Source organism: Rhinoderma darwinii, chromosome 2 (genome assembly GCF_050947455.1).
Source record: "Rhinoderma darwinii isolate aRhiDar2 chromosome 2, aRhiDar2.hap1, whole genome shotgun sequence".
Taxonomy (NCBI): domain Eukaryota; kingdom Metazoa; phylum Chordata; class Amphibia; order Anura; family Rhinodermatidae; genus Rhinoderma; species Rhinoderma darwinii.
In genome coordinates, this window is record NC_134688.1 from 245954464 (window position 1) to 245972140 (window position 17677).

Here is a 17677-nt window from a genome sequence, read left to right on the forward strand (position 1 = left end):
GTGCTCAGACATCACTGCGTTTGTCTCACTGTATTACTTCATTATGGCTTCGCTTAAAACTTTATCATTTAATGTTAAAGGCATGAACGTCCCACAGAAACGAAGTCAGATTTTCAACATGCTGAGAAGAGAAAGTGCTGATCTAATTTTCTTACAAGAAACACATTTTAAATCAAATAAGCTCCCTTCACTTCCTACTAAGCCTTATGACAAATGGTTTCACTGTTCTTATGATAGTGCTTCGAGGGGGGTCTCAATAGCGATACGAGACACAATACCCTTTGTTCATGAAGCCACACAAAGTGATCCTAATGGTCGTTATATATTTCTCAAAGGAACTATTTTGAACACGAAAATCACACTAGTTAATCTTTATGGACCAAATGTGAGACAGGCGCAGTGGTTGACGAAGGTATTACATTCACTTCAGCCCTTCTTTGAAGGAATGGTGATAGTAGGAGGGGACTTTAACATGGTCTTAGATCCGAACTTAGATTCCACATCCAAAGCATCACATATTACCCGCAGAAGATTAAAAATGCTGTTAACCAGGTTAAAATTGATCGATGTGTGGAGAGTACATCATCCGTCCGACCGGGATTATTCCTTTTATTCAGCCCCACATAAGTCATACCAACGCTTAGATCATTTGCTAATTTCAGAACGTTTCTTGCCGGCGGTCACATCTTCCGGAATCGGTAACATTACCATTTCAGACCATGCACCGATCTTTATCAAAATTAAGTTAACAGACCTCCCTATGAGAGGGTGGAACTGGAGGCTAAATGACACTTTACTGGAAAATGTAAAAGATTTTGACGTCTTAGAACTCCGGTTGAAGGAATTTTTTGTGGTTAATGATGATCCTCTTATATCTCAGCCTATACTATGGGAGACACATAAAGCTGTTATAAGAGGGGAACTCATTGCTTTGGGGTCTAGAGTTAAGAAAGAACGGATGAAAACTATCAACCAGGTGTTGGGTAAAATCTCCGCACTGGAAAATATACATAAATGTGCACAGTTGGAGTCAGCGCAAGCTGAATTACGACACCTTAGGCAGGAATTAAAGAATATCCTTAATGTAAAATCGGCGAAAACCCTTCAACTATTAAAGTATAAAACATATGCACACGGGGACAAGGGGAACAAAATAATGTCAAACCTCATTAAAAAACAAAGAGGGAAAACGTTCATTTCATCCATCAAAAACAAGGAAGGGCATAAACTCACCACAACAGATCTAATTGCCAGGGAATTTAGGAATTATTATTTGGAATTATATAATATTAAAAAGGATCCTAAACAGGCCAGTAGGACCCCACAGGCGGACGCCATACAAAAATTCTTAACATCTATTGAAGCGCCCTCCTTGTCAGAAGAAGAACGAGCCTCGCTGGTGGTTCCTTTCACTATGTCTGAAATTGAAAAGATTCTGATGTCCATACCAAATGGGAAAAGCCCTGGGCCGGATGGTCTGCCCATAATTTATTATAAAAAATTTAAAAATACATTAATGCCGTACTTTTTGTCACTATGTAATGCCCTGCTGAATGGAGCTATCTTCCCTAAACAAGCTTTAGAGGCCAACATTACTATTCTACCAAAAGAGGGGAAGGATCTGGAAAGGTGCAGCAGTTACAGGCCTATTTCTCTATTAAATTCGGACCTGAAATGGTGGGCAAAAATTTTGTCAACACGCATTAATGGTTACCTTTCTAAATTGGTTGGAGCGGAACAGGTGGGATTTGTTCCAGGGAGGGAAGGGAAATTTAATACCATAAGAACGGTTCATGCAATATATCACGCTAGACAACACAAAATTCCCTTGATCTTACTAGGGACAGACGCAGAGAAGGCCTTCGATCGCATAGATTGGATATTCCTGAAAGCTGCTCTTACTAAATTTGGCTTCCCCCAAACACTTATAGACATGATTTTCTCCTTATATCAAAATCCTACAGCAAGAATACAGGTGAACGGCACCTTTTCAGATCCTTTCCCTATTCAAAATGGAACAAGGCAAGGCTGCCCTCTGTCCCCCACGTTATTCGTTTTGGTAATGGAAACACTCTTACTTAAAATTAGACAGACTCCCTCTATTAAAGGCCTGAAGGTAGGACAATTCGAGCACAAAACAGCTGCATATGCGGATGATTTATTGGTCCTCATAACAAACCCTATAGTGGCCCTTCCAAACCTCATACAAATTTTTGAAGAATTCGGTTGGATTTCAAACTTCAAGATCAATTATGAGAAGTCAGAAGCATTAAACATAACCTTACCTAACAATATTTTACTGACAATTAGCTCATGTTCACCTTTTAAATGGCAAAAATCCGAACTGCAATATTTAGGACTGAAACTCACGGCTAGCCCAAACTTGCTTTTTGCCAGGAATTACGACCCATTGTACTACAAAATTAAAAATTACTTGAACAAACTACGCATCCCATATATGTCGTGGATAGGACGCAAAAATCTCCTTACTACATTCATTCTACCACAAGTTTTATACCTGTTTCAGACTTTGCCAATTGACATTCCGAAGTATTACTTCCTAAAATTTAGACGCTTATTCACGGAATTTATGTGGAATAGTAAAAGGCCTAGAATTGCATATCAGCAATTGATAAGGAAAAAAACTGAAGGAGGATTGGCACTGCCAGACCTAATTTCGTACTATAATGCAATACAATTGGGGAGATGGACACAATTGGCAAAGGCTGAAGGGGGATTGCCACATGTAGATATAGAGAAGGGGTTATTGATACACAATCAGGCTTCTGCTTTTTGGGTCGGAAACACGCTTCCTGCCAGAACATCGATAGTGAGTGATATGACATGGGGGATGCTTAAAGTATGCCACACTTCCCCGGCACTACATCTACGTGACAGTAAGTTCTCAATGTTAGCGCCACTCTCTGTCCTTCCATGTTTGGTGAACCCCACTTGCTCTAAGGTTCCTGATTCTTGGTCTCATTTGAGGTCCTTAAAGATAGAAAGAGTTTTTGACTCAATGGGACCACCTACACTTCATACCCTACATGAGGAACTGAAAATCCATAGCCCTTCAAGCTTACAAGTGATAGACTTCACACACACATGTAAGAGGTTTCTCGCTTCCGTAGCTGCAAGCAAATCAGACCCCACATGGTTGGAAAACTACACTTTATGGGATACGACTCCTAAAAAGTGTCTCTCTAAGATATATAAACAGTTGATAACAAATATGAGCAAGGACACACCAGGTTTTATACCAGCATGGGAAAGGGAACTGGGTTGTTTGTTCAATGTAGAGGAAAGATCTTACATTTTGCGCCATTCACATGGTTTTTCTAGATGTGTTAGAATGCAAGAAAATTCTTACAAGCTACTAACGCGATGGTACAGAACGCCGGATTACTTATACAGGATTCGGGCATCTACTTCAGATCAATGCTGGAGGTGTGAGAGGGAAGTGGGTAGCATTTCCCACATATGGTGGTCGTGCAGGGAGATCCAACCCTTCTGGAAAGAAGTAGAAAATCTGATTGCAAGAATTTGTTCAAATCCAGTGTTACTCACAAAAGAATTGATCTTACTGTGGTTACCCACAAAAGAGTTCTCCCCATCCTCCAAAAACCTTCCCACATACATAATTTCAGCGGCTAAAATATTGATCCCTACCTTGTGGAGGAGCTCAATACCCCCATCACTGGACCAACTAGTGAACAAAATACACCAAATATGTCGGCTGGAGGAACTTGCAGGGTGGGAAAATAAAAATAGGAAATCATTTCTCAAAATCTGGCAACCCTGGCTAGCGAATAGGGACAAGGCTTTAGGAACCAAGGATAAGGGAAACATGAGTGGGACTCGTTGATAGAGAGGGGAGGCCAGAAAAAAAAAAAAAAAATTTTTGATCAAGAGGGACAGCACAGAGTGTTTAGTACTTGATAGTACTTACAGTACGGGAAGAATATTACATGAGTCACGGTCACGGTGATATGTTTACTTGTTTATTTGTGTGTCTGGTTGTCTGTCATGTCGCAGTTGAGCATACAAGACAGACTGATTATATACATCAAACATCGGATTGCTATGGCATAAAATTTTAGATGTCATGAAGAGAAGATATTGTTCTCAAGCATAACATATTGATGTGCCAGGCATAAATGCTGCCTGTTATGGTTGTTGTAATTGACTAATCTATTTTTATGCTACTGCTTCAATAAAAAGAGTTTATACAAAAAAAAAAAAAAAAAATGAATTATTTCATCTTTTTCATATTATAAGTGATGCTTCGTTATTTAATTTTTTTTTTTAAAATTAATATGGTTATTACATTTCTACCATTTTACATTATTTTAGCTGTTTATGTAATTTTAAAATATATTTATTGTATCTCTTTTAAAATAACAGGTGGTACTGTCTCCTTTTAATCATTGATATCGTTTCTTATTGGGCTGTGTTCACACGGAGTTATTTGCAGGATTTTTTTTTTTTTTTCTGCCCCAAAGAACTCGTCAAGAAACTCTGTGTGAACAGGGCCTTATAGTATATTAATATATTTGAACCTTTGGACAAATACAAGACCAAAGCAAAATAAAACAAAATAATTCTATGTAACATATAAGGTATAAACAAATTATTTTTAAATTGATTTGGTATTTTAATAGAAAAACGAATTATTTATACATACCTTTCTCTTGAACTGTTGTTTGACCTGCCAATTTGACCGGTAGTTGTTTCCTTGTTAATTACTCATCTGTGTTCTAAAACAGAGACTGATATCCACTGTTAAAGGCATGGTGTCGCCCGAAAAACATGTTTTTTTTTTAAAATGTAAACATTTAGTGTGTGGGTGATTAAACATTGTTCAAATTTTTTTTATTTTTTTCGCGAGTCAGGAAATATTATAAATTTTTTCAAATTTATAATACTACCCATTTTTGGTCACTAGATGGAGCTAGTTCCCAAAATTGCAGCATTGCAACATTGGGTTAAAAGCTCTCGCTCTAGTGAGCTCTCAGCATCCCCCCCTCCTTTATCCTGGCTAGTGCCGGGATAAACGAGGGGTTTGAAAGGTTTAACCTCCTACACTGTGTGTCGCCATTTTTTGAGGTAACCCACAGTGTAGTAGGTTTACATACAGTAGTAAACACACACAAACACTAACATACATTGAAATCGCTTACCTGCTCCTGCCGCCGCGGCTCCCTCCGGCCCGTCCGCTCCCTTTGCTGCCACTGTTCCATGTGCACAAGTCCGGAAGCCGCGACCGGAAGTAGTAATATTACAGTCCGGCCGCGACTTCCGGTCCACAGGAAAATGGCGCCGGACGGCGCCAATTTCGAATAGGACTGTGTGGGAGCGGCGCATGCGCAGTTCCCACACAGACGCCGTACACGGACGTGAATGGGACGGGAGCCGTTCACAGTCCCTATGGGACTGTGGCTGCCGTACTCCATGTCTGTGTGTGTCGTTAATCGACACACACAGAAATGGAACAAAAAATGGCAGCCCCCATAGGGAAGAAAAAGTGTAAAAATAAGAAACAGTAAAACACAAACACACAAATGAATATAAACGTTTTTATTAAAGCACTAACATCTTTAACATATAAAAAAATTATTTGCCATGACACTGTTCCTTTAAGCACTCGTACACTACCTGAGGAAGAGATCAGTACGATCTCGAAACTTTTTTTGTCGTAATTGTACCTGAATAAAGATCGTTTTAGCCTGAATCACCTCTTTTGAATGCAAATAATTATTTCCAACTGAGGATGCGCTAGAGGGAAATTCCTTTTTTTCTACCTATTCCCTATTGCTATTGGCACAGAATATTACTGACCCATCCTGCATCTTCTCTGTGAATCCACTGCAAGTTAGAGACATTCCTCCAGGTAGCACTTTTATACATCTGGCTGACCAAGGAAGAATTCTTTGCTGGAGTCACAGTTCTAAGCTGGCAGGTCACGCGGGTGCACGTAAGACCCAAGATCTAATCACCCGTCAGTTCTGGTGGCCCACGCTACCCAAAGACGTTATGGACTTTGTCTCCTCATGCTAGGTATGCGCAGCAAATAAAGTTGTTCAGTCCAGACCTAATGGCCTGCTCCAACCACTGCCTGTGCCCGTTGCCCCCTGGCAACATGTCGCTATGGACTTTGTCACGGATCTTCCTTCTTCTGCGAGTTGCAGTGTGATCTGGGTGGTGGTTGATCGATTTTCCAAGATGGCTCACTTCATTCCCTTGACCGACCGGCCGTCTGCTACGCGATTGGCTGACCTCTTCATACAACACATCTTCCGTCTGCACGGCTTGCCCCTGCATATTGTCTCGGACCGAGGGGTCCAGTTCACCTCGAAGTTTTGGAGAGCACTCTGCAGCCTCCTCGGTGTAAAATTGGACTTCTCTTCGGCCTATCATCCCCAGTCCAATGGGCAAGTCGAGGGAGTTAACCAGATTATGGAGAACTATCTACGTCACATTGTTTCCAGGCGCCATGATGATTGGGTGCAGTTGCTCCCGTGGGCAGAGTTCTCTTATAACAACCACACCAGTGAGTCGACCACTTCCAGTCCATTCTTCATCGTCTACGGTCAGCATCCCGTATACCTCTTCCTGTTTATACTATGTCCCAGGTTCCTGCAGCTGAATCGACCTTCAGGGACTTTCTACAGATTTGGCAACAGACCCGATCTTCTATCCTGTTGGCGGTGGACCGCATGAAGAGAAAGGCAGATACAAGAAGACGGGCGCCTCCGCAGTTCCTTCCAGGGACTAAAGTCTGGTTGTTTTCTAGGAATATCCGGCTGAAGGTGCCGTCGTGCAAATTTGCCCCTAGGTTTCTCGGACCCTTCGAAATCCTGCTACAGATCAACCCGGTATCCTACAAGATGCGGCTCCCCCCTACCCTCAGGATTCCTAACTCTTTTCACATCTCCCTGCTGAAACCCATGGTCCTGAACCGCTACTCCAGGACTCCTAGTTCCACAGTGGCCCCTGGCGGCTCCTCGGGGACTTTCGAAGTAAAGGAGATTCTGGCTACCAAGAAGGTGGGAGGAAGGACATTTTATTTAGTGGATTGGAGGGGGTTCGGTCCAGAAGAGAGGTTTTGGGAGTCAGAGGAGAACATCGATGCTCCTGTCCTCGTGAGGAAGTTTCTCTCCCGCTCTGGTTCCAAGAGGGGGCGTAAGAGGGGGGATACTATAACGTCTATGGCCACGGTCCGTCATTCGGCCATAAACCTCGACGTCCGTGGCGATGGACATCTTACCTCTTTGCAGCGTCGTCCTCCTGTGAGGCGCCGGCACTCACTTTCGGACTTTGAGTGTCTCCGGCGGGCGCGCGCGCCCGCATGGTCTTAAAGGGCCAGTGCACGCAATCTAGCCTGCAATCTAGCCCAAGATGCCCTGGGCTTCTTGTGTGACTTCTGTCACCGACTTTGGCTACAATCAATTCGCCCACCCATGCCTCAGTCTACAGAGCCTAACTCAGCAGGACTTCCTACTCCATATAAAAGCTTCTCTGATGTTTTCTGCAAACAAGCTGAATCGCTGCCACCTCACAGGCCATACGACTGTGCCTTAGACCTGGTACCCAACGCCACGCCTCCCAGAGGTAAAGTCTACCCTTTGTCTTTGCCTGAGACGGAGGCCATGTCTCAGTATATCCAAGAGAATCTGGAGAGGATTCATCCGTAAGTCCTCCTCTCCTGCTGGCGCAGGGTTTTTCTTTGTGGGGAAAAAAGATGGCTCCCTGCGTCCTTGTATTAATTACCGTGGGTTGAATAATATTACGTTAAAGAACAAGTACCCATTACCGTTGATCTCTGAACTCTTTGACCGCCTACAGGGGGCGAGAATATTCACCAAACTAGACCTTCGTGGAGCTTATAATCTCATCCGTATCCGCGAGGGAGACGAATGGAAAACCGCATTCAAACACTCGTGATGGGCATTTTGAATACCTCGTCATGCCCTTTGTAATGCGCCTGCGGTTTTCCAGGTATTTGTTAATTACATTTTTCGAGATCTGTTGTACAGCTGTGTGGTGGTATACCTTGATGACATTTTAATCTTTTCTCCTATTATTCAGACTCATCGTGTGTATGTGCGCCAAGTGTTACAGCGTCTGTGACAGAACTCTCTGTTTGCTAAACTGGAGAAATGCCTCTTTGAGAAAACCAGCCTGCCTTTCCTGGGGTATGTAATTTCCGACCAGGGACTTCAAATGGATCCAGCCAAGTTATCCTCAATTCTCAACTGGCCTCGTCCGCAAGGACTCAAAGCTGTCCAACGCCTGCTGGGATTCGCAAATTATTACCGCCAGTTTATTCCTCACTTCTCCTCTATGACAGCTCCTATTTCTGCACTGACCAAAAAGGGGTTTAATGCCAAAGACTGGACCACGGAGACCAAAGCCGCATTCCAAGCTCTTAAAATTGCCTTCTCTTCTGCTTCAGTCCTACATAGACTGGATTTCACCAACCCCTTTGTCCTGGCAGTCGATGCTTCATCTGTGGAAGTCGGAGCTATGCTTTCACAAAAGACTTGTAGAGGGAGGCTTGTGGCCTGTGGCTTTTTCTCCAAATCTTTTACACCTGCTGAAAAGAATTATGGTATTGGAGATAAAGAACTTTTGGCTAATAAATTGGCCCTGGAGGAGTGGAGACATTTGCTAGAGGGTGCACGCCATCCTATTATCATCTACACAGATCATAAAAACCTCCTTTACCTGCAATCTGCTCAACGCCTAAATCCTCGCCAGGCTCGATGGGCATTATTCTTCTCCCGATTTAATTTCCATCTTCACTACAGACGCGCTGGAAAGAATACCAAAGCTGATGCCTTATCTCGCTCTTTTGACCCCACAGATCAAGGGCACAGTCCTCAGTTTATTATAGATCCAAAACGCTATTATGATCGCTGCCCCAACTGAAGTGGTACACATTCCCCAAGGAAAGACTTACGTACCCCCTAAACAAAGGGATGGTATTCTTCGCTGGGGTCATGCCTCCAGGTTTTCTAGGCACCCTGGCATCTAAAGGACTCTCAATTTGATTGGCCGTCAGTACTGGTGGCCTTCCATGTCCCAAGATTCTAAAGACTTTGTTTCAACCTGCTTCACCTGCTCTCAGAATAAAGTCTCCCATTTAAGACCTGCCGGTCTTCTACATCCATTACCCGTCCCTGACTCTCCCTGGTCGCACATTGCCATTGACTTCATTACCGATCTGCCAAGTTCTGCTCGGTGTACCGTGATCTGGGTAGTCGTGGATCTTTTTCCAAAATGGCGCATTTTGTACCCCTTCCAGGGCTTCCGTCGTCTTCCCGACTGGCTACAGTTTATCAAGCACATCTTTCGCCTTCATGGTCTTCCTAAACATATTGTCTCTGACAGAGGACTACAGTTCACATCCAAGTTCTGGTGAGCCTTGTGAAAACTGCTGGTGGTTAAACTCTTCCGCTTACCATCCTCCATCCAATGGTCAAGTAGAGAGGATTAATCAAATACTTGAAAGTTTCCTCAGAAATTGTGTGTCTCCACGACAAGACAACTGGGCAAGTCTTCCATGGGCTGAATTTGCCAAAAACAACCATACAGGGGAATCTACCCGCTCTTCTCCTTTCTTCTTGGTTTATAGCCAGCACCCAGGAATTCCTCTACCAGTCTCTGTGCCTTCTGAGGTTCCAGCGGCTAACATGGTCCACCATGACTTAGTACATATGACAGGAAATAATACAAGAAAAAACACACGGCGCCACAAAGCGTAAGTAAGCCCAAAATAGCAGTCAAGCGATGACAGGTGTAGGCTTACCACAAGAAGTAAGATCAGTCACGTAGGATAATAAGTGCTGCAGCCGAAATCCCAGACGGTCACACCAATGGGTCTCCGTATAGAAATGATTGCAGAGGAAAAAACGGGATATAAACGGCGCTGCTACTCAAGAATGATGCTTGGAATGGTTATGATGATATGATCTTTTATTCAATAGGCTACGCAGTTCCGCTTAACCTGCTTCGCTTTGCCCCTGGCTTGCTTCCTTCTCCGTGCTCACATTGGTATACTCCACTTCATCCTGGTCCTGACTACTCATTCCCCGCTCCGTTTCCTCACAGCGTTCCGTGGGCTACTGCCCCTTCCCTTGCGTGTTCCCTGTTTGTTCTCCCATGCACTTAAGACAGCGTAGGGACCGCCGCCCAGTTGTACCCCGTCGCCTAGGGCGGGTCGTTGCAAGTAGGCAGGGACAGGGCGGTGGGTAGATTAGGGCTCACTTTCACCTTCACCTCCTTCCTGCCATTACAACAACACTCCTTAAATACACCATGCGGCCAAAAAAAACGCCAATGTGATCAAGGTCAGAGTGCATCAGTGACGTCATCGGTACAAAAGATTTAAATAGACAAAAAATATATATATAAAAATAGACAAGTGCAAAACCAATAGTAACACAATAAATGACATCATGAGTTGAAAAGATAATAAACATAACAAATAAGAACATGGTACCATGAAAATGCTATCAAGGAATTTCAGAGAAATAGAAGTCGGGACCTGCAAAAAAATACATACTATTTGCTTACGCAAATAGCAAATAGTATGTATTTTTTTGCAGGTCCCGACTTCTATTTCTCTGAAATTCCTTGATAGCATTTTCATGGTACCATGTTCTTATTTGTTATGTTTATTATCTTTTCAACTCATGATGTCATTTATTGTGTTACTATTGGTTTTGCACTTGTCTATTTTTATATATATATTTTTTGTTTTTTGTCTATTTAAATCTTTTGTATCGATGACGTCACTGATGCACTCTGACCTTGATCACATTGGCGTTTTTTTTGGCCGCATGGTGTATTTAAGGAGTGTTGTTTCAATTGAAATTTATATGGCCTGAGGAAGATGCCGGTGCGGCATTGAAACGCGTAGCCTATTGAATAAAAGATCATATCATCATAACCATTCCAAGCATCATTCTTGAGTAGCAGCGCCGTTTATATCCCGTTTTTTCCTCTGCAATCATATATGACAGGAGGCCAAGGACTCCATCCACAAAGCCGTAGCCAGGTTCAGAAGTAACGCGTATAAAAAAAAAACGCAGGATTCCGCCGCAGCTTTTTCCTGGGGATAAAGTCTGGCTGTCCACCCGTTACATACGTCTGAAGACCCCTTGTTACAAGCTGGCTCCTCGTTTTCTGGGTCCTTTCGAAATAACAAAACAAATCAATACAGTAACTTTCAGACTTCGCCTTCCCCAATCTCTGAAAATCTCTAATTCCTTACACATTTCTCTGCTAAAGCCCACTATATTCAACCGATTTTCTCCCAAAAAATTTGTGCCCATCCTGCTCCTGATGCCGCCGCGTCTGAGATCAAAGAGATCCTAGATGCCAAAAGAACACGGGGGAGATTGTTGGTACCTGTGGGCTGGAATGATTATGGTCCTGAGGAGAGATCATGGGAGCCCGTGGAGAATGTCAACGCCCCAGATCTCATCAAGGACTTTGAACGCAGGTTCCCTAGCAAGCAAAAAAAGAGGGGGCGTAAAGGGGGGGGTACTGTAACGGCTGCCGCGCCGTTCCCCGCCTCTTCCACGGTCTCTGCTCTGGTTCCTGCACCCTCCATTTCCTCATGTGCAGCCACTAGAGGGCGCACGCGCTGACTCTTTCCTTCTTAAAGGGCCAGTGCGTGCCAAAATTCCTAGACTTCTTATTTAATGATCCTCCTTCCTCTCAATACTTGCTTGTTCAACCAAGTTCCCCGTGAGTTTCCCTGTACCCTGATTCCCTGCCTTCTGCCTTTGTCTGGATTTCCCGTTTTTTACCTCTGCCTGAACTGGACTATCCTTGCCTGCCCCCTGCCTTGACCTATTGCTATCGATACCCGTAACGTCTGTCCTGACTTCTGGCCTATACACCCGACTGCCTCTAAACCTGCTGTGCCAAGCGTTGCCCTGGGTTACTAGCACCATCTCCCGGACGACACAGAGGATCCACAAACGAACCAGGTGAGAACCGGGATAGTAACTTTGGAATGCTTTTACCTATCCAAGCGATTCGGAGATTGTTTTCTCGTGACACATAGGACTCTAAGTATTTAATTGCGAAAAACCACCAAAATTTTGCGAAAAATTGCATTTTTAGCAATTTAAATGTATCTGCTTGTAAGACAAATAGTTATAAAACACAAAAATAGTTGCTAACTAACATTTCCCATATGTCTACTTAAAATTGGCATAGTTTTTTGAACATCCTTTTATTTTTCTAGAACGTTACAAAGCTTAGAATTTTAGCAGAAATTTCTCACATTTTCAAGAAAATTTCACAAGGCTATTTTTTAGGGACCAGTTCAGTTGTGAAGTGGCTTTGAGAGCCCCATACAATACGAACCCTCATAAATCACCCCATGTTAAAAACGGCACCGATCATAGTATTTAAAACAGCATTGAGAAAGATTTTTAATCCTTCAGGCGTTTCACATGAATTAAAGCAAAGTAGTGGTGACATTTACAAATTTCATTTTTTATGCAGAAATAATTTTTTTTCTATAACACAGGTCTCACCAGAGAAACACAACTCAATATTTATTGCCCAGATTTTGCCGTTTTTAGAAATATTCCACACGTTGCCCTAGTGTCCTAATGGACTGAAACACAGGCCTTCTTTTTATTAGATTATATTTTAGGCACCATGTCAGGTTTGAAGAGGTCTTGCCAAAACAAAAGGAAAGATCCCATTTTGGAAATTACAACCCACAAGGAATTCATTTACGGGTGTAGTGAGCATTTTGACGCTACAGGTGTTTCATAGATTTTATTAGAATTCGGACCTGAAAATAAAAAAATTAAAATTTTTCCAATAAGATGTAATTTTAGCTACAAAAACATAACAATTTCCACAAAGAATTAAGAAGAAAAATCCCTCCAACATTTGTAAAGCAACTTCTCCAGAGTATGTAATCACCCCATATGTGGTCATAAAGTGCTGTTTGGGCACATAGGAGGGCTTAGAAGGGAAGGTGCGCCATTTGGTGCACAGATTTTGCTGGATTGGTTTCTCGGCAACATGTCGCATTTGCAAAGCCCCTGAGGGACAAGTACAGGTGGAAATGTTTTCATTTTCTCAACAAATAAAAGGATAAAAAGCATCCCAACATTTGTAAAGCAACTTCTCCAAAGTATGGAAATACCCCATATGTGGTCATAAACTGCTGTTTGGGCACACAGCAGAGCTCAGAAGAGAAAGAGCGCCATTTGGCTTTTGGAGCACCCGTTTTGCTGGATTGGTTTCTTGGCACCATTTCGAAATTTGCAAAGCCCCTGTGGGACCAAAACAGAGGAAACACCCCAAAAGTGACTCCATTTGGGAAACTACACCCCTTCAGAAATTAATCTAGTTGTGTAGTGAGCATTTTTACGTCACAGGTGTTTCATAGATTTTTTTTTAATTTGGACAGTGAAAATAAAAATTTAACTTTTTTATATTAAGACGTAGCTTGAACTCAAAAGTTTTCATTTTCTCAACAAATAAAAAGGAGAAAAAATAAACCAACAATTGTAAAGCAATTTCTCTCGAGTACGTCAATAGACCATATGTGGCCATAAACTGCTGTTTGGGCACACGGTAGGGCTCAGAACGGCAGGAGCACCATTTGGAGTGCAGATTTTGCTGAATTGGTTTCTGGGCGCTATGTCGCATTTGCAAAGCCCCTGTGGGACCAAAGCAGTGGAAACCCCCCAAAAGTGAACTCATTTTGGAAACTACACCCCTCAAAGTATTCACCCAGGGGTGTAGTGAGCATGTTAACCCCACATGTGTTTTCCAGAAATTATTGTACACTCGGTGTTGCAGAGTGATAATGTAAATTTTTCCATAGAGATGTCAATATGTGGTGCCCAGTTTGTGCCACCATGAAAAGACAGCTCTCTAATTATTATGCTCCGTTTCCCGATTTTAGAAACACCCATGTGGCCCAAATCTTTTGACTGGACGATCGACAGGCCTCAGGAGTGAAAGAATACCATGCGAAATTGAGGCCTAATTTGGCGATTTACAAAATATTGGTTCACAATTGCAGAGGCTGTGATGTAAAATAAAAGAAACCCCTGAGAAGTGACCCCATTTTGGAAACTACACCCTCAAGGTATTTATTAAGGAGTGCAGTAAGCATTTGCACAACAGGTCTTTTCCATAAATGATTGCGTTGCATTTTGAAAACTACACCCATTGAGGTATTGATCTAGGGGTGTAGTGAGTATTTTGACCCCACAGTTTTTGCTGAATTTAATACAAAGCAGGTGAAAAAAAAGTCATTCCGCTTTTTTCACAAATGTATCATTTTAAAGACAGATTTCTTTGTAAAGCGAAAATAAGAATGAAGAAACACACCCCAAAATCTATCACCCTGTTTATTTGTCAATTTAGTCACACATTTCTAGAAGGAACAACAGGAACGGCACAATGCAGAGTCCCAAAATAGGATGCTCCAGAATTATAATTTTATGGGGAATACAAGAATTTACTAAAACAGACAAGTCAGAAGAGCTGGCAGATCCTCTTTGATTGCTACAACCCATACAATAAATTTAACACATAATCCAATATGTTCAGCTAAAATGGAAAAAAATTATATGTCCTCAAGGCCAATACAAGCCATGTCTGTAACCACTTAAGGACACAGCCAATCTTCGTTTTTTCATTTTTTTCCTCCCCGAATTCCAAAAGCCATAACTTTTCGTATTTTTTTTGTCGACATAGACGTATGAGGCTTAGACTGGCAGCATGGATGCTGTTAGTCTCCTGGGTCGTACCTTTGAAGGTTCTGTGTTGCAGGATACTAGTAGGCCATGCGATATTGCACTTGGTAGAGCAGGGATCCACTTAAAAGTGGTGGCAGTTGGGATTATATAATTTGATCAAAATGTTTACCAAGAACCTCATGTTCGTACTTTTTTTACATTTTGGTGAGATCAAGTATAGCAAGTGGATGCGTGGTCCATATTTTCTTCTCTCCCTTGTGGATAGCCGTATGAGGGCTTGTTTTTTGCGGGACAAGTTGACGTCTTTCATGGCACCATTTAGTGTACTGCATAAATGTACTGGGAAACTGAAAAAAAAACTTATTTGTGGGGTGAAGTGGGCAAAAAACATTAGCGATTTTGTTTTTACGGCTTTCATCAGGCGGTAAAAACGACATGTTCACCTTATTCTATGGGCTGATACATTTATAAAGATACCAAATTTCTGTTTATTTTTGTTTTACCACTATTATTTATAAAAAAACAATTTGCTAAAAAAAATAATTTGTGCCGCCATATTCTGAGAGCCATAGCTTTTTTATTTTCCTGTCAATTGAGCGATGTGAGGGCTTATTTTTTTCGTGGCAAACTGTAGTTTTTATTGATACCATTTTAGGGTACATGTGAGTTTTCAATCACTTTTTATTCTATTTATTTTGAGAGCTAAGGTGACCAAAAAACAGCAATTTGGGTATTTTATATACATATATATTTTTTTTTTACGCCGTTCACCGAGCGGGTTAAATAAGGTTATATTGTGAAAGTTTGGATTTTTAACACTGCTTTAGGGAAAAAACTGGGAAAAGTTTCTTGAATTTAAATTATTATTTTCTTTTTTTTTTTTAAAAAACCTCAAACCTTTATTTACCGTTTTTTTACGGGGGTTTTTGATTAGACCCCCTAGGGGGACCGCAGCACTTAAGGGGTTATACGGGCGGAATCAAAGTGATCTTTAATTGCGCCCGTTGCAGTGAGGAGTCGGCTGTATTACACAGCCGTCACCCACTAAGTATGGAGCGAGCTCAGCCCGTCCCATACTTCCCCTTAACGGCTGCCACATACATGTACGTGGTATGTCCTTAAGGGGTTAAATACAATATGGAGCAATACCATTTTCTTATATACATGTATTTAAAATAATATTCATATATCTTAGATCAGCATAGTAAACCATTGTCATGTAGGGTAGGCACCTGCCCAATATTGCACCAGCTCAGCCAGTAACTAATACCAGACCGATGCTGCTATTACATGCACATCTCTTCTTAGCTCCTGTAGTGTTCAAACAGCATAAAAGAGCCTAAAACAGCTGGGCAGCTTCATCTTATATTACTAGTGACAAATAATGTACTAGTGTACTGCTAGTGACACATTAAAAGGCTGCCCAGCATCAATACTGGAGAAAAGGAGGGACACATACTGTATACTGCCCTGTGTTACAACTCCACAGGATAGCAACCAATGTTGATACTCTCCTCACCTCCACTTAGGTAAAGCTATACATGTGTGTCTAGTGAGCATGTTGTATGTGTACACTTACATCATTTCAGCGAAGATCAAGTGTAGTATCTGCTCTGATCAGTGATTAGCCCCTGGGACATTGATAAGACAGATATATAATGCACAGGGTGGTTTAGACCAGGGTGTGCACAGGTTTGCCCAACAGCCCTAAGCTACCCAGTGGGCAACAGAAAATCACTAAGGGATGGTAAACACACTTGATTATTCCCTTTGATTTCTCCTCCTGAGTAACTGGGGGGGGGGGTCGTTGGCTTTCATGTTCCCCACCCCTTCTGGATATTTGCGCGTTGGGGCATGTGTGGGCTACAGCCTATACAAACGCCATAGCACAGTCGGGTTCTCACTAACCTTAGGAAAGGGGAGATGACTGGCTCCTAAGGTCTCATGCACACGACCTTAATAGTTTTTACTGTCCGCAAATACGGATCAGACGCCTACAGATACACATCCGTATCCGTCCGCAATTACGGAAGCTCCCATAGACTTCTATGGCCGAGTGAGTGCCGCAATTGCAGACGAGAATAGGACATGCCCTAGATTTTGCAGATCATTTCTACGGCAGACACACATTCGTAAATATACGGAAAGGTGTCCGTGGCCAATAGAAATTAATGGGTCCGCAATTTCATCCGTAATTACGGATGAAAATTACCAGTGTGCATGGGGCCTAACCCTTGAAGTGCCTTCTGGCTCAAAGGGCTATGGGAAAGGTTTGGAGCCCTTTCTTCTTGTTGAGATGGCTTGAGATAGACGTACCTGAGAGAGTACTTGTGCTTTTAATTTTTTTTTAAATAATATGTGAGCACCTATATGTAGTGAGAATATATGTGGGTATATGTTGTGGACGTAGGTTTGTGTATGTGGTATGTTTATGCGTGCATCTATGTAGCGATCACGTATATGACATATAACATGTGTCAGGACATCACACAGGTCACATCGTACCAATGTAATTATGCTTACTGGTATTGCTACTGTAACAACTACTTCACTGCGTGAATTCACTTGTACAACATGGCTGCTTGTCTCGAAGTGTTATGTTGTTAATAAAGTTGACTATATACAGTACTGATGTAAAAAAGAAAAAGAAAAAAAAGCACTCAACGAGCGGACAGGAGAAAATGCTCCTGCACATAAACTGATAGATATGCAAAGATGTGCTGCTATAATAATACTTTATGACTGCATTCACATGTAGCAGAACTGCTGTGGATTAACCATCTGGATTTGAGGGCGGAAAATCTCCAGCGTATTACAGTAGCAGCAAAATGGATGAGATTTTAACAAATATCATGCACATGCTGTGGAAAATTCCGTGCAGAAAAGGTTTAATTCTGCAGCATGTCAATTTATGCTGCAGAATG